This window comes from Puccinia triticina, chromosome 2A (genome assembly GCF_026914185.1).
Source record: "Puccinia triticina chromosome 2A, complete sequence".
NCBI lineage: Eukaryota > Fungi > Basidiomycota > Pucciniomycetes > Pucciniales > Pucciniaceae > Puccinia > Puccinia triticina.
Genome location: NC_070559.1, coordinates 3,721,053 through 3,742,344, shown reverse-complemented (window position 1 = coordinate 3,742,344; position 21,292 = coordinate 3,721,053). Strand labels below are relative to the sequence as shown.

The 21,292-nt window shown below is 43.3% G+C and overlaps 1 protein-coding gene across 1 annotated transcript in view; it reads left to right on the top strand.

Annotated features, from left to right (window-relative positions):
• PtA15_2A378 (uncharacterized protein) overlaps nucleotides 1–21,292 on the top strand; it is a gene marked incomplete at both ends in the record, with an annotated part of 45,501 nt that overhangs the window by 11,638 nt on the left and 12,571 nt on the right. The gene's annotated exons all lie outside the window — the stretch shown is intronic.

Sequence of the window (21,292 nt, the reverse complement as noted above, 5' to 3'; positions counted from 1 at the left end):
TCCCAGAGATTGTTGAGTAGATCCATACCGCTTGTGCCGCCAAAGATGATCCAGGATTTCCTGTACTGTACTGCTGAGTGCCTGGTACGAGCAGGAGGTAGTTTCAGGTCCTGTGCAAACGAGTAACGATGCCAGTAAAGAGGTGATGGAGCTGGGTTGTTGTACATATAAATCAAATTGCAAAAATCAACTCTACTGGGTACCAGGCGCATGATTATAGACAGATGATGGCTTAAATGTATCCCAATCCACACCTATTCGCCAAAGGTCGCCATTGATGGAGCCATCAAGGTTTTCACCAGCGAAGAGGTAAAGAAAATCCTCGTATAGTGTAGCAGTTGAGCCAGCCACAGCATGGGGAGAGGGGCCCGACGTTTCTGAGCGAGTCCAGGAATGTGTAGACAGCTTAAGTACATAGAGATTCGTGTCTTGCTCGGCGAGGCCCTCTGAGGAGAGCTGGCCACCCCAAAGAAAAAGCTGGCCATTGTTTGCAGCCAAAACGGCATCAGAGCGAGGTGCCGGGTTGGAGCCGCGTGTGTTGAGAACAGAGACTGTGAGGTGCAATTCGGGACATTGAGGATCAGGAGAAAAGGAGAAGAGATCTTGCTGCAAACAACCATTGAAAGAACCACCAAAGGAAAACATTGTAGGTGGAGCCATGAGAGAAAAGTGAGTGGTGGTGGCCGAGCCAACACGGGGGAATGGTGGCTTCACGGAAACCTTCTCGTTCCGAATTGTCTGTCTGGTTGCCCAGGTGTATCGCAGGGGATGATGGATCAATTGGCGATGATCCTCGCAGGCGATGTATTTTTCAATCCAACTTTGTTCCGTTGATGCTGTTGAGCCAGCATATACATAACCAAAAAAAATTGGTCAGAAAACAACAGGTATGTTGTTTGTTTACTACTTGGCAGGACTCACTACCCTCAGGCCGATCTTGAACAGCATTTTGAGCATCCTGACCCATTGATATCTATTCATAAAATTGAAAGGAGTGGCAATGAGTAATTGCTGATTCAGGTAGCAAAGAGTTGGAATTAATGAACTGACCGAGGTAGATTGGTCTGTCTGATCCAAGCGGACAATATCCACCGAGCTGGATTGATTGGTTGATTCTGGGGGAGCTATTGCTAACACAGGCAGGAACGGGGTTTAATCAGATCAGTCTGCATTTTCTGCTGAAGTTGGTCGCGCCAGAGCTCACGGTTGTTGATCCAAGACTCAACACATGATCGATTGTCCTATAAAAAGATTCAATGATCCAAATGGAGTGGACAAACGATTACCAAACAGTTATTTATCAACAACAGATCGCTTCAACAACATAGATAGAGGTACTTGCCATTGAATCGCGCGATCGAGCGGAGAAATCAGCATTGAGAGAGATGAAGACAGCTGCGGGGCTTGTGCTGGCATTCGCTCCTATTGAGTTATCGCTGCTGCTGGCAAGTTGCGATTCGGGCATGCTGGTTTTTTTCAGGGGAGATTGGCGAGGTGATGGCGAGTGTATGTTCAGGGGCAATTGGCGAGGTGATGGCGAGTGTTTGTCCAGGGGCGATTGGCAAGGTGATGGCGAGTGGATAGAAACTGAGTGGCAAGGTGTGTGCAAGTCTCGATGAATGGAGTCTTGGAGTTGGTCTCAAGGGCAACGGGTGAGGGTTTCACAGTGAAACAGCAAGCTCGGATTTTCAAACACAAAGCAAGACAGCTGGGTCCGACCGGACATGGTGGGCAGGAACACACATCAATTCCCACACGTGCCAGTCTGAAACAAGCACACAAAAACTTTGAAAGAATCTCAGCACACAAACCATATTTTGTTCAAATGTGGACAGCTGCCTGTACTCCCTACGTGTGTGAATTTTTTTGCTTATTTTGATGCAAAATGTATCAACACATTGAAATACATACATGACAAGATTTGGCACATCCCATGATGAGCACAGCGCTCTCATCAATAACAGGCCAAATTAAACTGAAATAGCAACTAGAATTGAATACATGCAAGGCAGTGCAGCCAGGTCAGCATTCAATGAGGCGAGGGAATTCTCAATAAGCCTGAGTGATGCATTTGGTCTGAGTGATATGTACGGGAGAAAAAAACTAAACAACCACTTGAACAGTAAATCCAGCTTCATTTAATAATCATCATCGACATCAGAGTGTTCTGATTGATGAAATGAGGTCTAGAAGCGGTATGTTATGAGTGGTGGAAAGTTCAATTTACTCTGGCATGAGAGAAGACGTGAATACCCAAGTGGTGAGAGATTGATTAAAGGTGAAGTTATAACAAAAATTAAGTTGGTTTAAAAGTTGAAATCAAAGCTTCGAGCTATATATACTATGGATAATTCAAAAGAGAAATCCACCGGAGTAAACTTAATTAATACATATATGTAGCAAAACGTCATGTGATGGGTGTATTCATTCAGAAGCTCAGCAGAAGGGCAACAAGTTATCTCTGCATCAACTGCTTTCAATCTGATAACCTTTCTAAAAATAAACTTTGTGAGTGTGGGGGCAAGTGGATTTGGGGAGCAGAACAGCGGTACAAATATTCAATGACATCAATGGAGATGTGGGAAAAAGGATGAGTATTGTCACCACTATGTACGCGCGTACAACACAGTGACATCAAAATAGACATCTCAAGACAAAACTAGGTTGCCTTCACATGAATCTGAGATCAGCCTTGGAGGTAAAATGCCATATGAATGCCATGGGAGGACAAGTGGTTGATGATTTGAATGATAGAAATGGATCATGCTTCTGAGGAGCCATGGATGAGCGGTGTATGAGGGGGAGAGCTGTTCACGCAGTATTTGAGAAGCCATCTGTGTATGTATAACAAGTGGTACCAAGGGACGACTTGTGATTTGAGTATGATATGAGACAATGCAAAGAATTAACAAAAATAAAGACATGAACTCAAGATTTGGGTAGATGGCTCCTGAGCCAGGTTTTCACACTAGCCATGAGTTATTTTTCACCCAAATGACCCATTCAAAAACAAAACGGAAAAACAAATCATGCTTTCCCTTTTGAAAAACTGCTTTTTCAAACTTAACCAACCTGATAGTAACTTTGATGTGATTGGCTTCTGGAGTCAGATTTTGTCTTGTTGTGCTCAGTTTCTCTTTTATCCTCTGGAAATGTGACATATTTTTGAAATAAGCCTTTTTAACATACCCAGGGGGTTTGTCTTTACGCCTGCTACAACACAAACGTGCTTGCAAGGAACCCTTCTCCTCACCCGCAAAAATGACTTCACAATGTTATTTTCTGGATGCAGACAGTGGATTCCACAGTCTGGAGAGCTTTTTCCGGGTCTTCAAAAAAGAAAGAGATGAAAGTGTATTCATAGCCGGGACAGTACCAATCACAAGCCATCTTTTTTGGATTGGGACAACTCATCTGACAGATTTCTTGTGGCTGTTGATCTGGGGCAAAAACATCTGTGCTATCTTTCTGGGTATTAAAATCAACAGCCAAAGTTAAAAGAGTAATGACTAATGCCAAGCAATTGCCTATTTCTCATCACCCCCCCCCCCCCCCCCCCCCCCCCCCCAATGCGCATAATTAGTGAACCTGGGCTGGATGATTTCAACTGTGGAGGGTTCGGACCAGGAGATGAGGTGGAATTGGGTGGAAACATTGAGCCTTGAGACATAACCATGGTGATAAAATTCAACGTAATTTGAAGGCCAGTTTAGTTGTTCTAATGTGGGGGAGATGATAATATTAACAATTTCTGCTGGCTGCGGATTATTTTTGGTCAGGTGCACCACATGTAAAAAGTCTCACAGAATCGGAATGCAGGACACAACTAGGATCTGCAGGAAAGACCTACATCGCACTTTACATTGAAGAAATGCAACCAATAATAAAATGGGTTGATAAATATCTTGAAATATTTTAAGTGTTGTGGATGCATCAAAGATAGGTGATTTCCATCCAAATTTCTATTCGTATGCCTTCAGAGAAGCATTCAGAAAACAAATAATCTAATTTTACTTCCAAGATTTAGTTTGAACACTTGTGAAATTTTCTTTGAGATGCAACTTAATTACAAGGTTGGAATTTTGTCAACACAATTTTCAGAAGATAATGAATTATGGAGAAGTTTTTTTACTATAGATTGAATGTTTGGATCAGAGCTTGGCAGAAGCCAGGGACTGGGGTCTCCAACAGGATTGGGACCAATGCCATTGACAACAAAAACATTTGGTACTGTTGCCTTTTTTGTTGGGCCAGATACAATGCATAAATTTATACAATTTGGTTAGTCTTTATTATAGGGCATTGGTCCCATGTCTGTGGTCAGAGGAGGGGACAAGAAGCAGAAGACTACTCATGTCACTACCATGTACGCGCTTACATCGCAGTGACACTGGCATGTTGTCAGGCCTGAAAGGGACCAAGTGTGTCCAAATAGAAGAGTGAAAGGGAATAAATTCACAAGGGGATTGCTGAAAACGAATTCAAACAAACAAACAAACACCCTCAGGACCAAACCCACGGTGATTGTAAGGGGTGGTCCAACTACCAACGGTGAAGGACAAAGGCACCTGTGAATACCACTAAAGTAACTACCGTATGTAATGGTGTCCCCGCAATTAATCTTTAATGTTAAAAAATTCATGAAGGCCTGAGAAGAAGTGTTGCCTTTGTTGGCTCAAACCACCAAAAAGGATCACTGCCAGACCCATCACACATGTGGGCCATAAGATGAATCAACCCTTGAGGTGGTTGGGTCTGTTTTTTCTCATACCTCCCTTGCTCTTGGTGTCCCCGAGCACTTCACTAGCTCTCATATTAATCAGCTCAATTTATCAACAGAATGATTGAAATCGCAGCAAATGTACTTCTTTCAAACAAGCGTAGTATACACAGTGATGGGCTAGAGATTCATATGCAAACCCCTATAGCCTTATTTCATCTTCCCTACCGCAACAATAGCTATCAAGAATATCACATTGTTCTCAAGTCGTTGGATGCAGCTAATCATCCCATCCTCAATGATAGTTCTAGCCAGGTATTCTTTTGCGGAAAATTAACCATATGTCCTGATTCAGACCAACCAACAATTAAAGTAGAGATGTTAGACTGGTATGTACACCAGGGGCAACTTCCCGGATTATACGAATATGAAAATGCACAAGTATTTGGGACGGCTCGAGTGGCGAAGGTGGAGTGGCATCCAATTCGGGAGTGTGTGACTCACATTAAGGTAGTTGATGGGACCATGAAGCAGGTATGAATTTCCCTCTAGAATTAATAAATAGTTTCAGAGGAGAAATTATGCGCTTAAAAAATGTCTATTCAATGTCCTTTTTCAGTCCCAATCTGGCTGTATCAAACTGGCTTCACTCAGTCGTCAGGCACTTCAAACGTTTCAGACAATTAGCGCTGGCAATTCCATTCGGTTTGGGGGCATGGCATCGCGAGTCCCAAGTCTTGGTGGTTTACTTGCTGTAGGTGTACGTGTGGTTCAATATCATGATTTTTCAGGTGACACATATGACATTTCCTGATAGATTTTTGGAGCTTTTGTTAGGTTGAGTGTGCGGTGAAACTTGGTCGATCTGAAATATCAAAATATGGCTTAAGGGGTGCTCCAAAGAAGAGGTTCCAGCTGAAAGTGAAGGATTGGAGGCTCCCTGTTGCCTTAAGAAGAAAGAAAAACAAAAAAAATTGACACGAGCGGACCTAACTCAATTTTACACCACTTCTTTTTTGTCTCACACAATAAATGTATCAAAAATTCCAACGGGCATGTCAATGGATAGTATGACTCATGAAATCTTATCCTGATTTTCATCTCTTCATTCCTCAATTCATGTGTTCTATGCGTGCCAAAGCTGGCTCTGCAGTGTGTTTGTGTGAGCCTGAGTCTCTATAGTGACAGCAGGACACAAGAAATGGGGGACAACAGTTTGATTTCTTGGGATAAAGAAAATACAACTGTAAGAGAAAAAGAGAAAGAGAGAGAAAGAAACCAAGCAGGATAAGATAGAAGAGAAGTACTAGGTTATTCTAGTGGGAATGCACGTCCACTGGCAATGCTAATCTTCAGAAGAGTGCTGCTAATCTGTGCTAGAAGTGCTACAGCTTCCTCTCAGGAGGGTATCTGGATTAGATAAGTTTAATCCAGCCACAGTTTTTTAGACTTCTCTCTGGACAGTCAAGGTTCTTAATGGGAAACCTGAGGGACAGCCCTGCAACCTAGATTTTGAGGCAAAGGCCAAGTGATTATAAGGGACAGCCCTGTGATCAAGATAGAGGCAAAGGCCTGTAGAATTGAAGGGACAGCCCTGTGATCAAGATAGAGGCAAAGGCCTGTAGAATTGGAGGGACAGCCCTGTGATCAAGGAGGAGGCAAAGCAAGAAGAAAAGGCAGATCAAGCAAGACACAGAGTTGTACCTCTGAGATAATCAAGGTTCAGTGAAAGAGGTTACTTACTGTCAATATCCTAGGCGCCTGTGACGGTAGGTATACTGGGAGTAGAGTAGGCTCTTTGGTGGTGATCCTGGGGTTATCTGGGTGGTGGTTCTGGTGTGCTGAAGTCTGTAGATCCGCCTCAGTCAAGGGGGATCCTGACTACGAAAATTTTCACAGTTTGCTTATGTAATTTACATATGTACATGTGGTTTGGCGCGCCTGGTAGCGCTGACACGTCACAACTGCGCAAGGGCGCCATAACTCAGTAACTCAGGGAAGGAGTATAGTTACAAGGAATTTATAAGTTGTAACTAGGGTTAAAATTGCATGAGGAAACAGAATATGAAGTCAAAACAAGGTTATCTCTTAAGATGAAAAAGATATAAAGTAATTTATATGTAACAAAGGTAGAACAGGCAGCTTTTAGGTCAGCTGTGATGACTCTAAGGCTGACAGTTTGCATATGATCCACATTTCACCGTGTTAGAAAGTATATCTGAATTTTGGTGTGAATGGGTGAGAAGCTCAATACTCCCCCCATGTACAAATCACAAGAAGATAAACACGTAAAATTTGGGAAAAAGGCAGTCAAGAGTATTGATTTGTCTAGCAAAAAGAGATAATCTCTTGTCTATGTACACGCTTTGAGAATCAACTTTCTTGAATTTGATGTGATGAATGAGGAATAAGAAACGGGGAAGTGGGCTGGATTTCACGCCAGTGATTAAGAAAATCCATAGTGATTGCTTCAGCAATCTCATATCGAGTTGGTGTCTTTTCAAGGTGGGATATTTTGTTTGGCAAGCGAAAGACAGGTGCAAAGATTTTGACGATATAAGCTGAGAGGTTCTTCCATATGGGTTCCTCAGGCGTGTGTGACGCAGTTGAGTGTTGTTTAATTACCGTAATTGCCTGATTGAATGACATGCAATCAATTGTGGAAGCATGGCGATGGTTTCTGGACGCTAGAAAAAGGCCCCAAACTCCAGCAAGGACAAAGAAAATCAATGGCTGGTAGTTCTGGCGGTGCTGGTATGATTGGAGTTGACGGTTTGATTCAGCTTGAATGTTCGCCAAGTCCAACGATTTGTTTTCAGAGGTAATAACAGTGCCAGATGGGTTCCGAGTGGTCGTGCAAAGGTTGCGTGAATTGGTCTTCTTCTGCGCATCCATCAATGGTGGTTTGCTCAGTGCATGGGTTTGGAAGATAACATATGCTGATAAGACATCAAGAATTGAATCTCGAAATTTGTGAAGAACATCAACGGAATGAGAACGTTGAGTAGGTTGAGAGTCTTCGCCAGGGTTGTCTTCCACAGTGTCAAAGCTCGAGGAAGAATTTTTGATGGCCTCAATATGTTGAAGTACTTGCACACCTTGAATGAGTTGGTCTTCATCGTGTACGGCGGTGGGTGCAGGTGGGACATAAAGACTATCGGCCATGAGTTCAACAGAGGCTGCAACCAGCTTGGCCCAATCAGAGATTGAAGTTTGAGCAGGGTGTAGAAGGCGATAGAGAAAGCGGACTAGGGTTGACTCCGGATGAGGGGTTTTGGCAGCTGTTGATATATAGGATTGGGGAGGGATATCTTTGTTTCCGAAGGTAGAAAGCAGGGGAAAGTCGATAACATCAGGGAAGTACCATTGTTTGTTGGAAGATGGTGACAAGAACTCTGTTGCTACATAAAATAAATGGTTATAAAGTTAGTCGTAGAATGATTTCTAAGAGGAATTATGATATAATGATGGAGTACTTGCACAAAGAGCTTATGGTTTTGATCCACGAAGCATATGAGCAGGAGGTGCGTTGGAAGCGGAATTCAGGGTTGGATGGAACTGATGTCTGCATTGACTGTGCTCGGAATTGGACCAGGAGAGTAAGGGACGCCCAGGTTGTTTGGTACTTTTGCCAGGAAGGCTTGGCTCCATCAAACTCGCGGTGGATGCGAACCACTTCAATTCGCACATCGTCAGACTTGAGAATGGTAAGTAGCCGAGCAGGCGATTTTGAGGGGGGGTTGGTGGAAAATCGGTTCTGTGGGCCGATGCCAGTTTGATTTGGTTGACCTGAAGAGGTTGTTGGGCCAGGGTTTTGGTTAGAAGGGATTGATTTGGTTGAATTTTGAGTTTCTGAGGTGGAGCTATTTTGGTGAGGGTGGGAAGCAGCAGGTTGATCGTTTTTGGAAAGGGCTGGTTGTTGATCATTGTTCTCTGTGGCATTTGATGGGGAAATACTGGGGGGATCTTTGGCAGTTGATTTTGGTGCAGGGTTTTGGTCAATAGGAGCAAGTTCTAGGGGATTGGAAGTTATTACAGGAGCCGGAGAAGCTCCTGGATCGATTGAGTTGACCGCGTCGCCTGAATCGGTGGTGGTGCTCTGGATGGGAAGATCTGGGGAATGAGGATCTTCGGGAGGACAATGTTCAACTCAAGAATCTTTGCAGACCGGAATTTGGGATGGGTTTGGCGAGTTTGAAGGTGGTATTGGTTGCAATGGGGTGGTGAGTGTTGACGTGTTATTTTTTTTGACCAACAAATCGACTGGCTTGGAGGAGTTCGCTTTCCTGGCGCGTTTCTTGGGGGGCTTGCTGGATCCTTTTGATGTTTTTGGTGAGTTGGAACTGGATTTACCGGTTTGTATCTTGATGGCTTTGTCATCTGGAATTTCACCAGTTTCCTCCCATGCTATAAAATGATGTCAGTAAGAAATTCACCACGAAGTTGTTTCGGGAGGGGGAAATCTGGAACTAGATGACTTACTGCGCTTGGTGCTGTTGATGGAATGAGAAAGTTTGTCCACCTGTTTCTTCCAACTTCGGGGGAGCTTGAGTTTGGCAAGATGTTTAGCAGCCTCCTCGGCGGCTTGGATCGTGTAGCCAAATTCTTCTGCTGTAATTTGCTGGATTTCATTGTCAAGGATGGGTTCATCGGGATTCAGTGGGAGAGGTGCACCAGGGTCGTCTTTTCTGATTGCAAACTCTTTGAACGTGGGGGCCGGTAGAGTCTTGGATGGAAAGTTTGCTTCAATGACATTTTGACCTATGGAAAGAAGCAAGTGAATTAGACACTGCAAAAATAACTTGGTCAACTGCTTGCAGTTGACATGCAGGATACTCAAGCCAAGCTGCCATTGTAACTCCACATGAATGCAGAAGTGCCTTTGTTGGCACAGTCACTGTGCAAGGTGCACAGTGACTGTGCATTGAAGCTTGGGTTGAGTCAAACCTTGAGTAAGGCTGGTGTAACACCACAAGCTTCCTCAGAGTTGCCACATGTCAACTGCTCACAGTTGACACAGTTTTTTTTGCAGTGAGATGTACATAGAGAGCGGGTGATTATCTGAAAGCTAGTACTTGGGGGGGGAGTCAAAGCACCCGGTGGAAAAGATGGGTCCAAAGAGGATGAGGTGTTGGAAGGCGCATTTGAAATAACAGGCTGATTGTTTTCCATGTTGATGTGAAATTTTAGAATGATATCAGGAGGATTTTGAACGATGAAGGATAGGATGTTGAGATTTTTGGTTGATGTGGGGTGAATGGGCTGGGAAGGAGACCTCTTATGTAGTCTTCGTGCACGGTTCTAGAATACTCCCATTGTGTGAAAAACCTTTAACCTAACCTTTGTTCACCCACAATCCACCTTTGTTATAAACTACAAAGACGTATTTGTTTGGCATGGCCAAACCCTTCCCAATCTTATGTATTCATTAGCCTAAAACAGATCAGCCTGAAATATGCATGCTTATTCGAAGAGGAGGTCAGCACTGGAATATCATGTGACTTTCTGTTTACAGAGTAGTGGATTATCTCGTCATTAGCCAACCATGAAACTGTTGTACTCTCAAAAGATACAGCAAATCATGGAATTCCAAACGTAAGCACATACTTATTCAGAGCTGCAAAGAGATTTCTCAGGAAGGCATGTGGTACTGACAACAATATATGTGGGTTTAGAAGAGGAAATGGGTGATATGTGTGCTGGAAGTCCATCTGAAGTGTGTATGAACTTGAGTCACCCTTTTGTACGCGCGTACATCAGGGTGACATCATGCAAATGTAACATGAAATTTCACCCGCTACATGAAGATCTACATGCAGACTGCCTTGCATGTCATTTTTTTGCTATGATTGCATTAGAGGGCTATGTCACTGCTATGTACGCGCGTACATGAGAGTGACAAATAAGGACAATCCTCTTTTTGGCCCTACTCCAGCAGAGTGGAACTCAAACATACAACCCGGTTAGCACACAGGAGAGTACGATTTCATATTGGCACAAAGTACCCCAACTATCTCCAATTTTGACTAAGGGAAAATGGATAGTCAAAAGCATATGGAAAATAAGCATAAAGAGAATTCAATCTAATCCACATTCATCCCTCTCCCTCCATTTTCACCCGAACCTTCCCCAGACGTCGTACTTGGACCAGCATTCCCAGAATCGTCTTCCAATCGTCGCTTGTTCTTGCAGGTCTGAGTGGGACTTCAAGATGCCGCATTTGAATCGCCCGTTATAGTTGTACCATGACAGTGTGTTTCAAGGTTCTTCGTAATATCCTTGATGCCAAATGATTTGACTGTTGAGATGGTTTCCCGCTCGAATGGACTCAACTTTTCCCACCAGGCGTCATCATAGCAATCTCAAGGCAAATCTCTGGGCACCCCCCTTGCGCCTTTGAAAGTCTTGAAAATTGTCTTAGAGCGGCCGTAGATCTTCTCGTTGGTTTCGATGGTTTTGTGGTGCTGCGCCTGTGCCTTCACCATTTTGTCAAGGCAGTGGAGTACCGAAGTGAGATCACCACTACGCCAATTCGGACACATTCTTACTGGTAACATGTTCAGCTCGCCATCTTCAATGTCGGAGCCACAGTCCTTGTTTTCAACAATGTGCGCCAGCTGGACATTCTTTTGGAAGACTTTGTTGACCATTTTGCACCTGTTTTCCCTTATCTTGAACATCCATTGGCCAATGCAAAATTTGTAATTCATCAGACAGGGACACAAAACAAAATTTAGCAATAAAAAATTGTAACTTACCTTCTTTTTCCATCTTTGGTACTGCGCCTTTTTCGCCTTTTCGTCCTTCATCTTACTATAAGTGTCGCTGCTCATGTTCTTGAATTGTTGAATCTCGAGGGACTTGGTACGGACCCATCGTTGGATTATTGCTGGCGCCTGGGCTGCCTGTTCATCGGTGACTGGCATAGATCGTCGAAGCCATTCAACAGACTTGCCTCCCAACACGTCTAAGATGGTTGAGTTCCAGGTTGATACAACGCCGTGGCTAATTTCCCATTCAAAAGTGAGCCTTGAGATGCCGGCCAAAGCAAGAGCTCTCTCCACATCACCCTTAGTTTGCGAGCTGACAGGTTGACCTTTATGATTACCCTTCTGAGCGGCGGGAATGAAAGAAGGCAACTGGATGTTCTTTCGGATTTCCTTCTCTGCCAGAGATACGAAGTAGTCCAACTCTGCAGGAGTCTTCCCTTGGAGCCTCTGGCGTAATTGATCGAGTTCCCTTTTGATTGAAGCCGTCCGTTGGTCCACCCAGTACTGGGCCTTGATTTCTTCACGCGTCGGGGCAGGCGGATAATCTTGAGGTTTGTCAGGATTTCCAAGAAAGAACTTTACAAAGCTTTGGATACCACGAGATAGTTTGTCGCAATGTTCTGCCAGAGCCTGTTTTCCCGCAATACCCCTCAACCTCTTTTCAGCTCGATGGTGGTCTTCATTTGCTTCTGCCTCCTCCCTTGCACGCTGGGCATTCTCCACCACAAACTTTGGATCCAATCGAGAAGTCTCTGGCAGTTTTGATGGCTGGTTTGGCTCCTGGGCATCACTTCCTGCTAGTAAGTGCACCCATCTATCAGCAAGCAGAAAACCAATCAAATTTAACTATACACTGACCACCAACACCGGTTTCCATTGTAGAAGCGCTTCCATTGACTCCAAACTTGGGAATTAATCCATCTACAACCGCCGAAATCCAACTATCATCCGGACCCACACCAGAAGAGGCATCATTCCTGTTGTCTTCATTCCCAGCCCCGTTTTGTTCGTTGAATTCTGAAGGCATGACACACAGAAGTTTGTCTCGAACACTTGATGAAAGCAGATCTCAGAAGAATGACAGTATATGATTGAAAGAGTATTTTATGCAGTAGTTCAAGAGAAAAAGCGCTTTGAGCAGAGTTTGACGGTTGAAAAGGAGAAAGTAGAGTAATAAAGGATAAACTGGCTAAAGTGCATCAAATTCGGTGAAATATTCAGCAATTGAGGCTGATGGGGATTTGTATCACTATTGCAAATCAAGGGAAACAACACCGAATATGTGGAAAATGCATTTCTGAATTTTACAACAAAGAAAAGGGGGTCTGGCAGATAATCAGTTATCCCTTTTTCTTCCTTCAATTTTCAATCAATTCACAAGGCCCTCCCACCCCTTCATACGTAAAAAAAAACAAAACCAAACAAACCCAAAATTCAGATAAGTATGTACACAAATGTTGTATCAAAATTGAATGAGACTCACAGCTGTACCCAATCCAACAGCACTGATGGTGTTTGTTGAAATTCCAAAGGTTGAGATCGGATTTGCCAGGATTGCAACATGACCAATAACCCTTCCACTGTCAATCACCTCACTAACCTCCTGATTGGATTGAACTAGACGGCAGTTGAGATCCGGGTAATCCCTGTATGGATCTTCTTGTTGTGCTACTTCCTTGAATGGTTTGACTATCAACCAAGTTTTCGTAGGTGTTTCTTCTGATCGGAATATTTGTTCCACCTCTCCAAATCGTTGATCCCTCCCTAAGTAGAACTCCACTAAGAAATTTCCTGGGTGATGGCTTTTTGTGGTGAACTTCTTCTCATTGATATTGATGTATTCAACAACCTCAACAGTCAAGGAAAGTTGAAGTTCTTCTACACTTTGACCCAGCCTTCCCCTTGAACCCTCCTTACCAGCCACAGCTTGCTTCCATTTCTTCATCAAAGTTCCATTCAACTGAGTTTGAGTTGTTTCCTTCTTGTCGTTTTTCCCTATGATACCAATGTTTTTTTTATTGTGGTCTTTGAGAATCAGCTGGAACGTTGAGTTGATGTGCCACTCCTTCATCAGTGTTTTAGGTATCTCATCTGCAATAGACCCGATTTATTGTCAGCTTAAAAATTCTACAAATTGAGTACAAACACACTAATATAAAACTCACCCATGTGATGGTTTGTAGGGAGTTTCTGCAACATTCCATTGACTCTTTCCTGTGCCCAAGCGGCAGTTGATCGAGGGGGTCCAAAACGGTGAATAACATCAGAGTAATGTTGTGTTAGATGTAGATTTGGCTTGCTTGGTTTTGTTGGCCAACCTTCCTGAAGGCACCTTCGGTATTCCAAAACCAAGCCATCAAGCTCACTAAGATCCTGTAGTTTGATCTTTGGAAGAGTGAGAAAGTGTGAGATTTTCGATAGTAGGGTGGTTGATTCCAGGAGTGAAGATATTCTTTGTTTGCTTTCGGCTGTTGCACAATCTTTGTACAATTTGGTCCATAGTGGAATTAACGCAATGGGATAGTAAACTTTGTACAGTATCAACCATTCTGCTGCTTTCAAAGATCCATGGCTTGCCAATCCCAAGTTGCGTGGAACACAATCAATCCAAGAGGGGACAATTGTATGTAAGATTGTTCTCCGCACTATTTCCAGCTCCTCCGGCAAGAGTTTAGGTTCATTAACGTCCAGTATTGGTGATGGAGCAGCTCTGCGGGCTCTATGTCGAGCTCGAGTGGCAGTGTGATCACTGGCACTATCATCTTCTGAGTTGGTGGTTACCTCCTCATCCGCATCACATAAAGCCTTCTTCCGAATCCAAAGCCGATATGAATGTGATGATGACCCATCTGAAGTTGTCTCAGAGCCACTGCAGAGCACACTGTCAATGATATCTTGCTTTGCTGTGGTACTTTTTTGCTTTGTTACAGCTGCACGAGCTCGCTTGTTTGGTTTGTCGGATTTCACATTTGGATTTTCAAGATCATCTAGTTTACGTTTCCCCTTGTTTATGGAGCTAGGGCCAGAATACGTTGCAAACGGATGCTCGGTGTGTGACTTGTCGTTCTGCCATTCTGCATCTTTCTCTTGAATAATCTTGAGCTTGGACGCAACCAATGGCAAGGACATGAAGCGCATTGTGTGATCCTTTAAGTTGCCCAAAATCAATGCATGCATTAACTCAATAGAGCAGAACTCTATTGGCCTCCAGTATGGAAGGTCTTTGAGTACACTCCACCTTGCGCCGTGTTCCTTGACAAAATGTTTACGTTCAGTTGCATTTTGGAGTTGGAGCCATGCATTTGCTTGTTTCCGTTGTTCATCATTTGTGCGCGAGGGGAATTTTGTTTTGTCCGTTTCTTCAATTTCATTCTTGCTCAACATACAAAAAGAGCAAAATCAAATTGAGGCATGACTTCCAAATCCAGCAACCTTGCGGAGAGCAGGAAGATCTGCAATGAGAGGAAAAATTGCCGCACGGATAGTTCTTCCTTGTGCATGAGAAGCTGTTGATTCAAAGAATATTCCTTTCCAAAATTCCTTCAATTCATTCACTAGCGGCCGTAAAAGATGGTTGACTTCGTCTAGACTAGGCTTGTTTGGCCCTGGAATAATTCCGAAAAGGAAGATGTTTTCCTGCTTGTAACGCTGAGCTGGAGGAAGATTCAAGCAGATCAAGATGATTGCTCCAATAGAGTTATGCTTTCCAAGATTTGAAGTTCCTTCAGCATTGAACCAGTCAAGATACAGGCTAAACACAAGGTTTCCGGAATTCTGTGTGTAAACGCCCGTCCCATCGTCTAAGTTTGGAAATTCTCGCCAGACACTTCCATGCCACACGTCTTCCATTTCATTGTGTGGTTCCCAACTAGTTGCTGAAAGACTTGCATCTAGAAGCCCCTCGAAGGAAGGTTGGGAAAGCCAATCTTTCAACCAGGACTTGAGAGTCAGATAAGAGTATGTTCAAATCGGTTTGCGTGATTGATGCTTGTTGAGCTTCATGAGTTCTTGATCACACACAGGCACAAGTTCTTGTGACTTTGCCCACTTACAATATCCCTGATATTGGGAAAAAAAAGACTGAGTACATTTAGTCAAAGGTTCTCGATTATCCTTTTTCAGGGGGTAAAGCGCAAAGCATTTTTTACAACATATCTGTGTTGTAAGATTCGGAAAAAGTCCAAGCCAATGGAAAACCGCCTCCTGAGTCTTAGGGATCTGTTGAATCATAGATTTTGTATTGATGATCCGATCTTCAGTGCTCCACAAGTCTCCTAGAAATGAGACGTTCTGCCTTGCTGCCTCAAGGAAAGCAGCAGAACACTCCTTGCTTAGCCGGTTTTTTAAAACAAATTCAGCCATCTGCATCATGACCTGTTTACAAAAATCCTCCTCCAAGTGTGGCACCTTCCCTGTGGTGGAGGCACTTTGATTTGAGTTGGAGGTGGTCGGAACAGTCTGAACCACACATCCATCAGCCCCAAGAAATAAATTTTATGATTGTAAACCAAACTTCGCTCACTTCAATTTGGTTGTAGTTGATGGGGCCAGTTTGCAAAAGGGTGGTCGCATTCTTCTCCAGTTGCATTTTTTCTTTCCTCTGGTGCATATGGTACGTTTTGCCTATCAAGACCCTCCCCGAAGCAACCCTACCACCCGCGTCTTCATGCTGGGCCTTATTGCACCCATAGAATTTGCAATGGCAAATCAAATTGGGTGGTCGGGACATGATGTGTTGGCTTTAACTCAAATTATATAGGCAGAGCAGATGACTTTGGACTTTTTCAGGAAGGAAGAATAAAATAGCGGTAATCAAGCTTCACACTTCACGTGAGAAAACTTGATCCAACCCAAGCCTTAAATCATCACCACCGATAGATGAAATCACACTGCTCTTCTGTTGTTGAGTAAAGATATGTGTACACAGCAAAATAACCAGCTGTGCACGTGATTGGCTGCAAGAATTCCAGACAAAGAATCTTTTGGAGAGTATATTCAAGTCATGTGCTACCCTCATGCAGGAGATAGAGTCATCATAACACATGCACTCAGGTATCATGTGATTCGGAATTGGAGGAGATAAAAAAGTCTACATTGGTGTTTGAGAAAAGCTGCACTGCATCCTCATATAATTCCTTGTACATTCTGAACTTCTCAAAAATACCACCACCTTATGCCCGCAAATTTCATATTCAGCAGCACTCCTGTCCGACCGGGGTAGATGATTCTTGAATCCGTAAAGAATTTTGTGACACTGTTCCACATAATTAGTGGTGGGTCCCACTGTCTTTCCCACCAGAATTGAGCAAGAAAATCATCACATCCCAAACCAATTTCTTGTTGTTCTGAGTTATATGTCATGCCGTATTATGGTGATGAACCACCTTCCTACCATCAATCATCTCCCGTTTGTGGTACCCTTTCTCCCATCCAAGTAAGATGGCTCCAAGACATTGTAGAGACTGTAAAATGAAGATGTGTCTGGTGAGAGTCGAACTCACAACCTCAGCTATGCTGAGACACATACTAGAGTGCTGCCTTTACCAACTAGGCTACAGACGCTTGTGGCTGCCAGCTGGGTGGTTGGTTGGTAGTGCTCATGGGTCGATCCAACAGCCCTCCATACTGTGGTGATACATCATGGTAGCAGACTAACAGACAACTCAACACCCCCCCTTGCTACATGATGGGAAGTGGGGATTGACCCCAAGAGAGAGTGGGAATGAGGCCCGGGAAAGATGATCAGTGTAGGGATTGAACCCGTGATCTAGATGTAGGCTTATAGGGGTTTGTGTGGTCTTACAAGTAAGCATTCACAAATTCATCAAGTCTCTATTGTAAGCGAGTAGCGCTCAGGTAGCTCTGGGCTCATAACCTGTAGAGACTGTAAAATGAAGATGTGTCTGGTGAGAGTCGAACTCACAACCTCAGCTATGCTGAGACACATACTAGAGTGCTGCCTTTACCAACTAGGCTACAGACGCTTGTGGCTGCCAGCTGGGTGGTTGGTTGGTAGTGCTCATGGGTCGATCCAACAGCCCTCCATACTGTGGTGATACATCATGGTAGCAGACTAACAGACAACTCAACAGACATGCAGATCTCGATTGATAATGCACTCAAGATCTGGGAGCCAGAAAATGAGGATCACAAGTCCACCACATCCAACACAAACCAACGAGAGCGTGAATTGGAGGCCTGGAAATGGCATATTGTCTGTCAGGGTAAAATGACTTCGGGGGCACATGATATGGGTATTCCCAAATGGGCAGTTCCAAATGTCAAGGCGATTTGGGACGCCAAGAGGAACCGTCTTGGAAAAGGTACGTTTGTTTTGAGTGTAATTTTTTAGCGTATTATCCAGCTGATTCCTGTGTTCCTTGACCCATGTGTTGAAAAAGGGCCACTGATGTTTATTAGTCCAGGCACAGTCCCACCAAATGTTGTTCAGTGAGATGGAATTTGTTAGGATCACTGTTGTGGCAAGATCGAGTGCTGATAGATAGTGAGTAAAGTTGCGAAGTCAAGAATTTCTCATTCAATGATTGCTGAGTTCTCTCTCCATAATGCCTCAAATTCCAGATTGGCTTCCTATTCCAAAAAAAACCTTCTCCTTATTGCCTCTGCATTCATGATATGGCCTTCTGTCACACCATTATTTTTAGTTGTTTTTCTCAGCCGAAATTTAAACAGAAAAATGATAGTATAGGGAACATGTCACACACACCACATTTCCTGTGGCGTTTTGCATGTTCCCATAAAGTCAAAAATGAAATGTCCAGTTACTACCTCAAAGAATATTGTGGTTCTCATTTTGTCAACTTTTTGACTATTGTTAATCAGGTGGTGAGGAAAATTTGATATGTATTGAGCGTGAAGCCCAGGGAAATTAGATTTGTACTTTGTTATTGAGTTCAGAAAAGGTGTTGGTTTGTCTTTTTGAATGCCTTGCAAGACTGCATTGTATGAGTTTGGGGATGGGAGGGTGTCCCGGCAAGATAATATTGCAACATGACACTGTCATAAAGTTGTAGTTGAGTGAAGGTCACTCTTATGTTTGCGCGTACATTGCGGTGACATGTACCTGTAGACAAGCCTTTTTCTTCTGTGTGTCGTTGAAAAAATACAACTCCACACAATTTCAGTTTCACTGACCAATTTCCCTCCCAGCCAATTTATTTGACAAAAGTCACCCGCATGTACGCGCGTACATAAAGGTGACACTCAATTTATGAAAATTCAACCCTTTCACTGTAACCAAATAACAATCAACATTTCAAAGCACCCTTTGTAGTTTACATAACATATGAACCCCTTTTACCTGAAAGCTACATAATTCTGACCATACTCATCCCCTTGTTTATTCTGAAATACCATTGCTCAATGTTACGATATATAATCTGACCCTTCTCCCTCCTGCCCCATGCTCAATTGCACATTTCTCTTCTTGACTTTCCTCACTTTGCAATGCCTCCATCCCAGACTCACTTCTGTGATGGCAAACCTCCAGCTGGTGCTGCACAAGTTAATCTTGCTTATTCCACAATCTTGCCCAACTCCAATTCACCATTTTCTCGTTGTATGTCTGCATTCATTTGAGCTCTCCTAGATATAGAATATAACCACAAGAAATCACCTTCAGATTCTTGGATGCTCTCTCCCTCTGCCCACAATTTTCACGTTGGCTCGAACCTTCCAGACTCCATTCTAATGCGTCCCATAGATCCCATTCCAATCAATCCAGCATTGCCAACATCTCAAAAGATATCACCAGCATTCCGAATACTATTCTTACAAGACCTCTCAGAATCCAATTTCACTGGTGTAACGTTTGCCTGGTCTCATCCCTGGGATTCTCACTGGAATCAGCTCTTTGCGAAATTTGTCTTGAAGCATTGGAGGAATGCCTACACTTCTGGAGCTTTCACCCACTTTTTCATGGATCCAGTTCAGGCTTCAAACACCTCCTTGCAGCTTGGTATTCTTCATAGATGGTTCATGGGAAGGCAGAAAGGAATACAATTAGGTCATTTTTCCCATGCGTTTAAATCGAAGAAGAGCAAATCAGAGAGTAGATCCAAAGTGTGAATGCAGGTATGCAAATTTCATCATTTCTTCCCTGATCCCTCTTTTGTTGAATTCCTGGATTTTAGATTTCCCAGCATCGTCAAGAAACACTCTCCACACTCCCATTCAACTCCAACATCAAAGCGCTATTTGACAACATCAAGGCTACCTCTGACACCGAAATCAATCCTCCCCAAAATCTTGTCAAAATACCCTTACGTTGGAGATCAACAGAATTTGGAACCTTCTCTCAAGAACTGGACAACATATTCATTCAGAAAAAGACATGTACCAAAGGACGTCAATTTGTACACGATTACATTTTGGAAGCTCGTAGGAAGACTTTGGCCGTATTGTCTCGAGATTCTTTCAAAGATGTCCCTCGCAATCTCCCGTTAAACTGTTATGCACCCGAATACCTGTCCACACTTTCCGAGTCGCAGAAAATTCTACTTAATCCTCAGGATCCAATCAATATGTCTGAATTGCTAACAGTTGGATAGGTTTTAATACAGTAAGTAATGAGTGCTTACTTTTCAACCCATCATATTTCTCATCAGTAACTGAGCACATTCGTAATTCTCATTTCCCCCCGATGGTACACTGAGCCTATTCCACCACCAATTCTACTTTCAGTGAATGCAAACACAAAATATAAATTCATAGTCACTTACAGTGCAAGCTCCCCTTTCCTCTTCTGTACCTGGTAGATATTCATTTCCAGACTTCCTCTCAGATAGTATCGATAGACATGAACTGGATGTGCCTGTCCCAAGCGGTAAAGTCAATCAATGGCTTGGGTTTCTGCTGCGGGGTTCCAACCTGGCTCCTAAATAATGTATTATTATCAGATTTGTCCTTTATACATGTAACACAATGCCTATGACTTGCCATCATGTACACATTCTGTGCACAACGTAAATCAATTCCTACCCCAGCAGCTTGGATTGAGGCCAAAAGAACATTGCATTCTTTGTTGATTCGAAATTTTTTCAGATTTTCATCGCGCCTTTTAATAGTCTGTTCCCCAGTAAGCCAGGTTGATTAAATATCATTCTCCTCAAGTGCACGTTCAATACTTCAAGGTGAGATCAGCATCTGCAGCTTTCTACTGTAATTTTGTGAAATTAAAATTCACTTACATTCCTAGAAAACCAGTAAAGCTGGAAAAAACCACCGCCTTTGTCCTTTCAACTCCTTGAACTCCTCGCAAAAACAACATGAGATTCTCAACTAGGTGGATGATCTTTCCCGAATCTTGCCATCGCCATTCAGGTTGGAAGTGTATCTCTGATCGTGCAAATAACCGATGATTGCAAAATTGGCGAAGCATTGTTAACTGTTTGAAAAACTCCAAAGAATCCCATCTCTCCCCCGCCGCTTGTAACCTTCCAAAAAGTTGGATAAAAGACTGGTGCAAATTTTTCAACATATCCTCCCATTCTGAGCTGATGTTCACTACAACACATTTCTCAACTTTTTCTGGTAGATTCAACAAAACGTCCTTGGTTCTTCTCAAACAAATTGCTTCCATCAGTCTATTCAAGCTTTTGATTGCCTCTCGAGATCCAACATTCATTTGAGGAACCAGACAGCTCTTCCAGACCCATTCTTCGCTCCAAGGATATATTTTCAATAGTGTGATCAAGCTTTGCAAGTCAGTCAATCTGTTTTGGACAGGTGTCCCCGTTAAGCAAAGAACAAACTGGTACTGAAGGTTATGGATGCTTTGGGT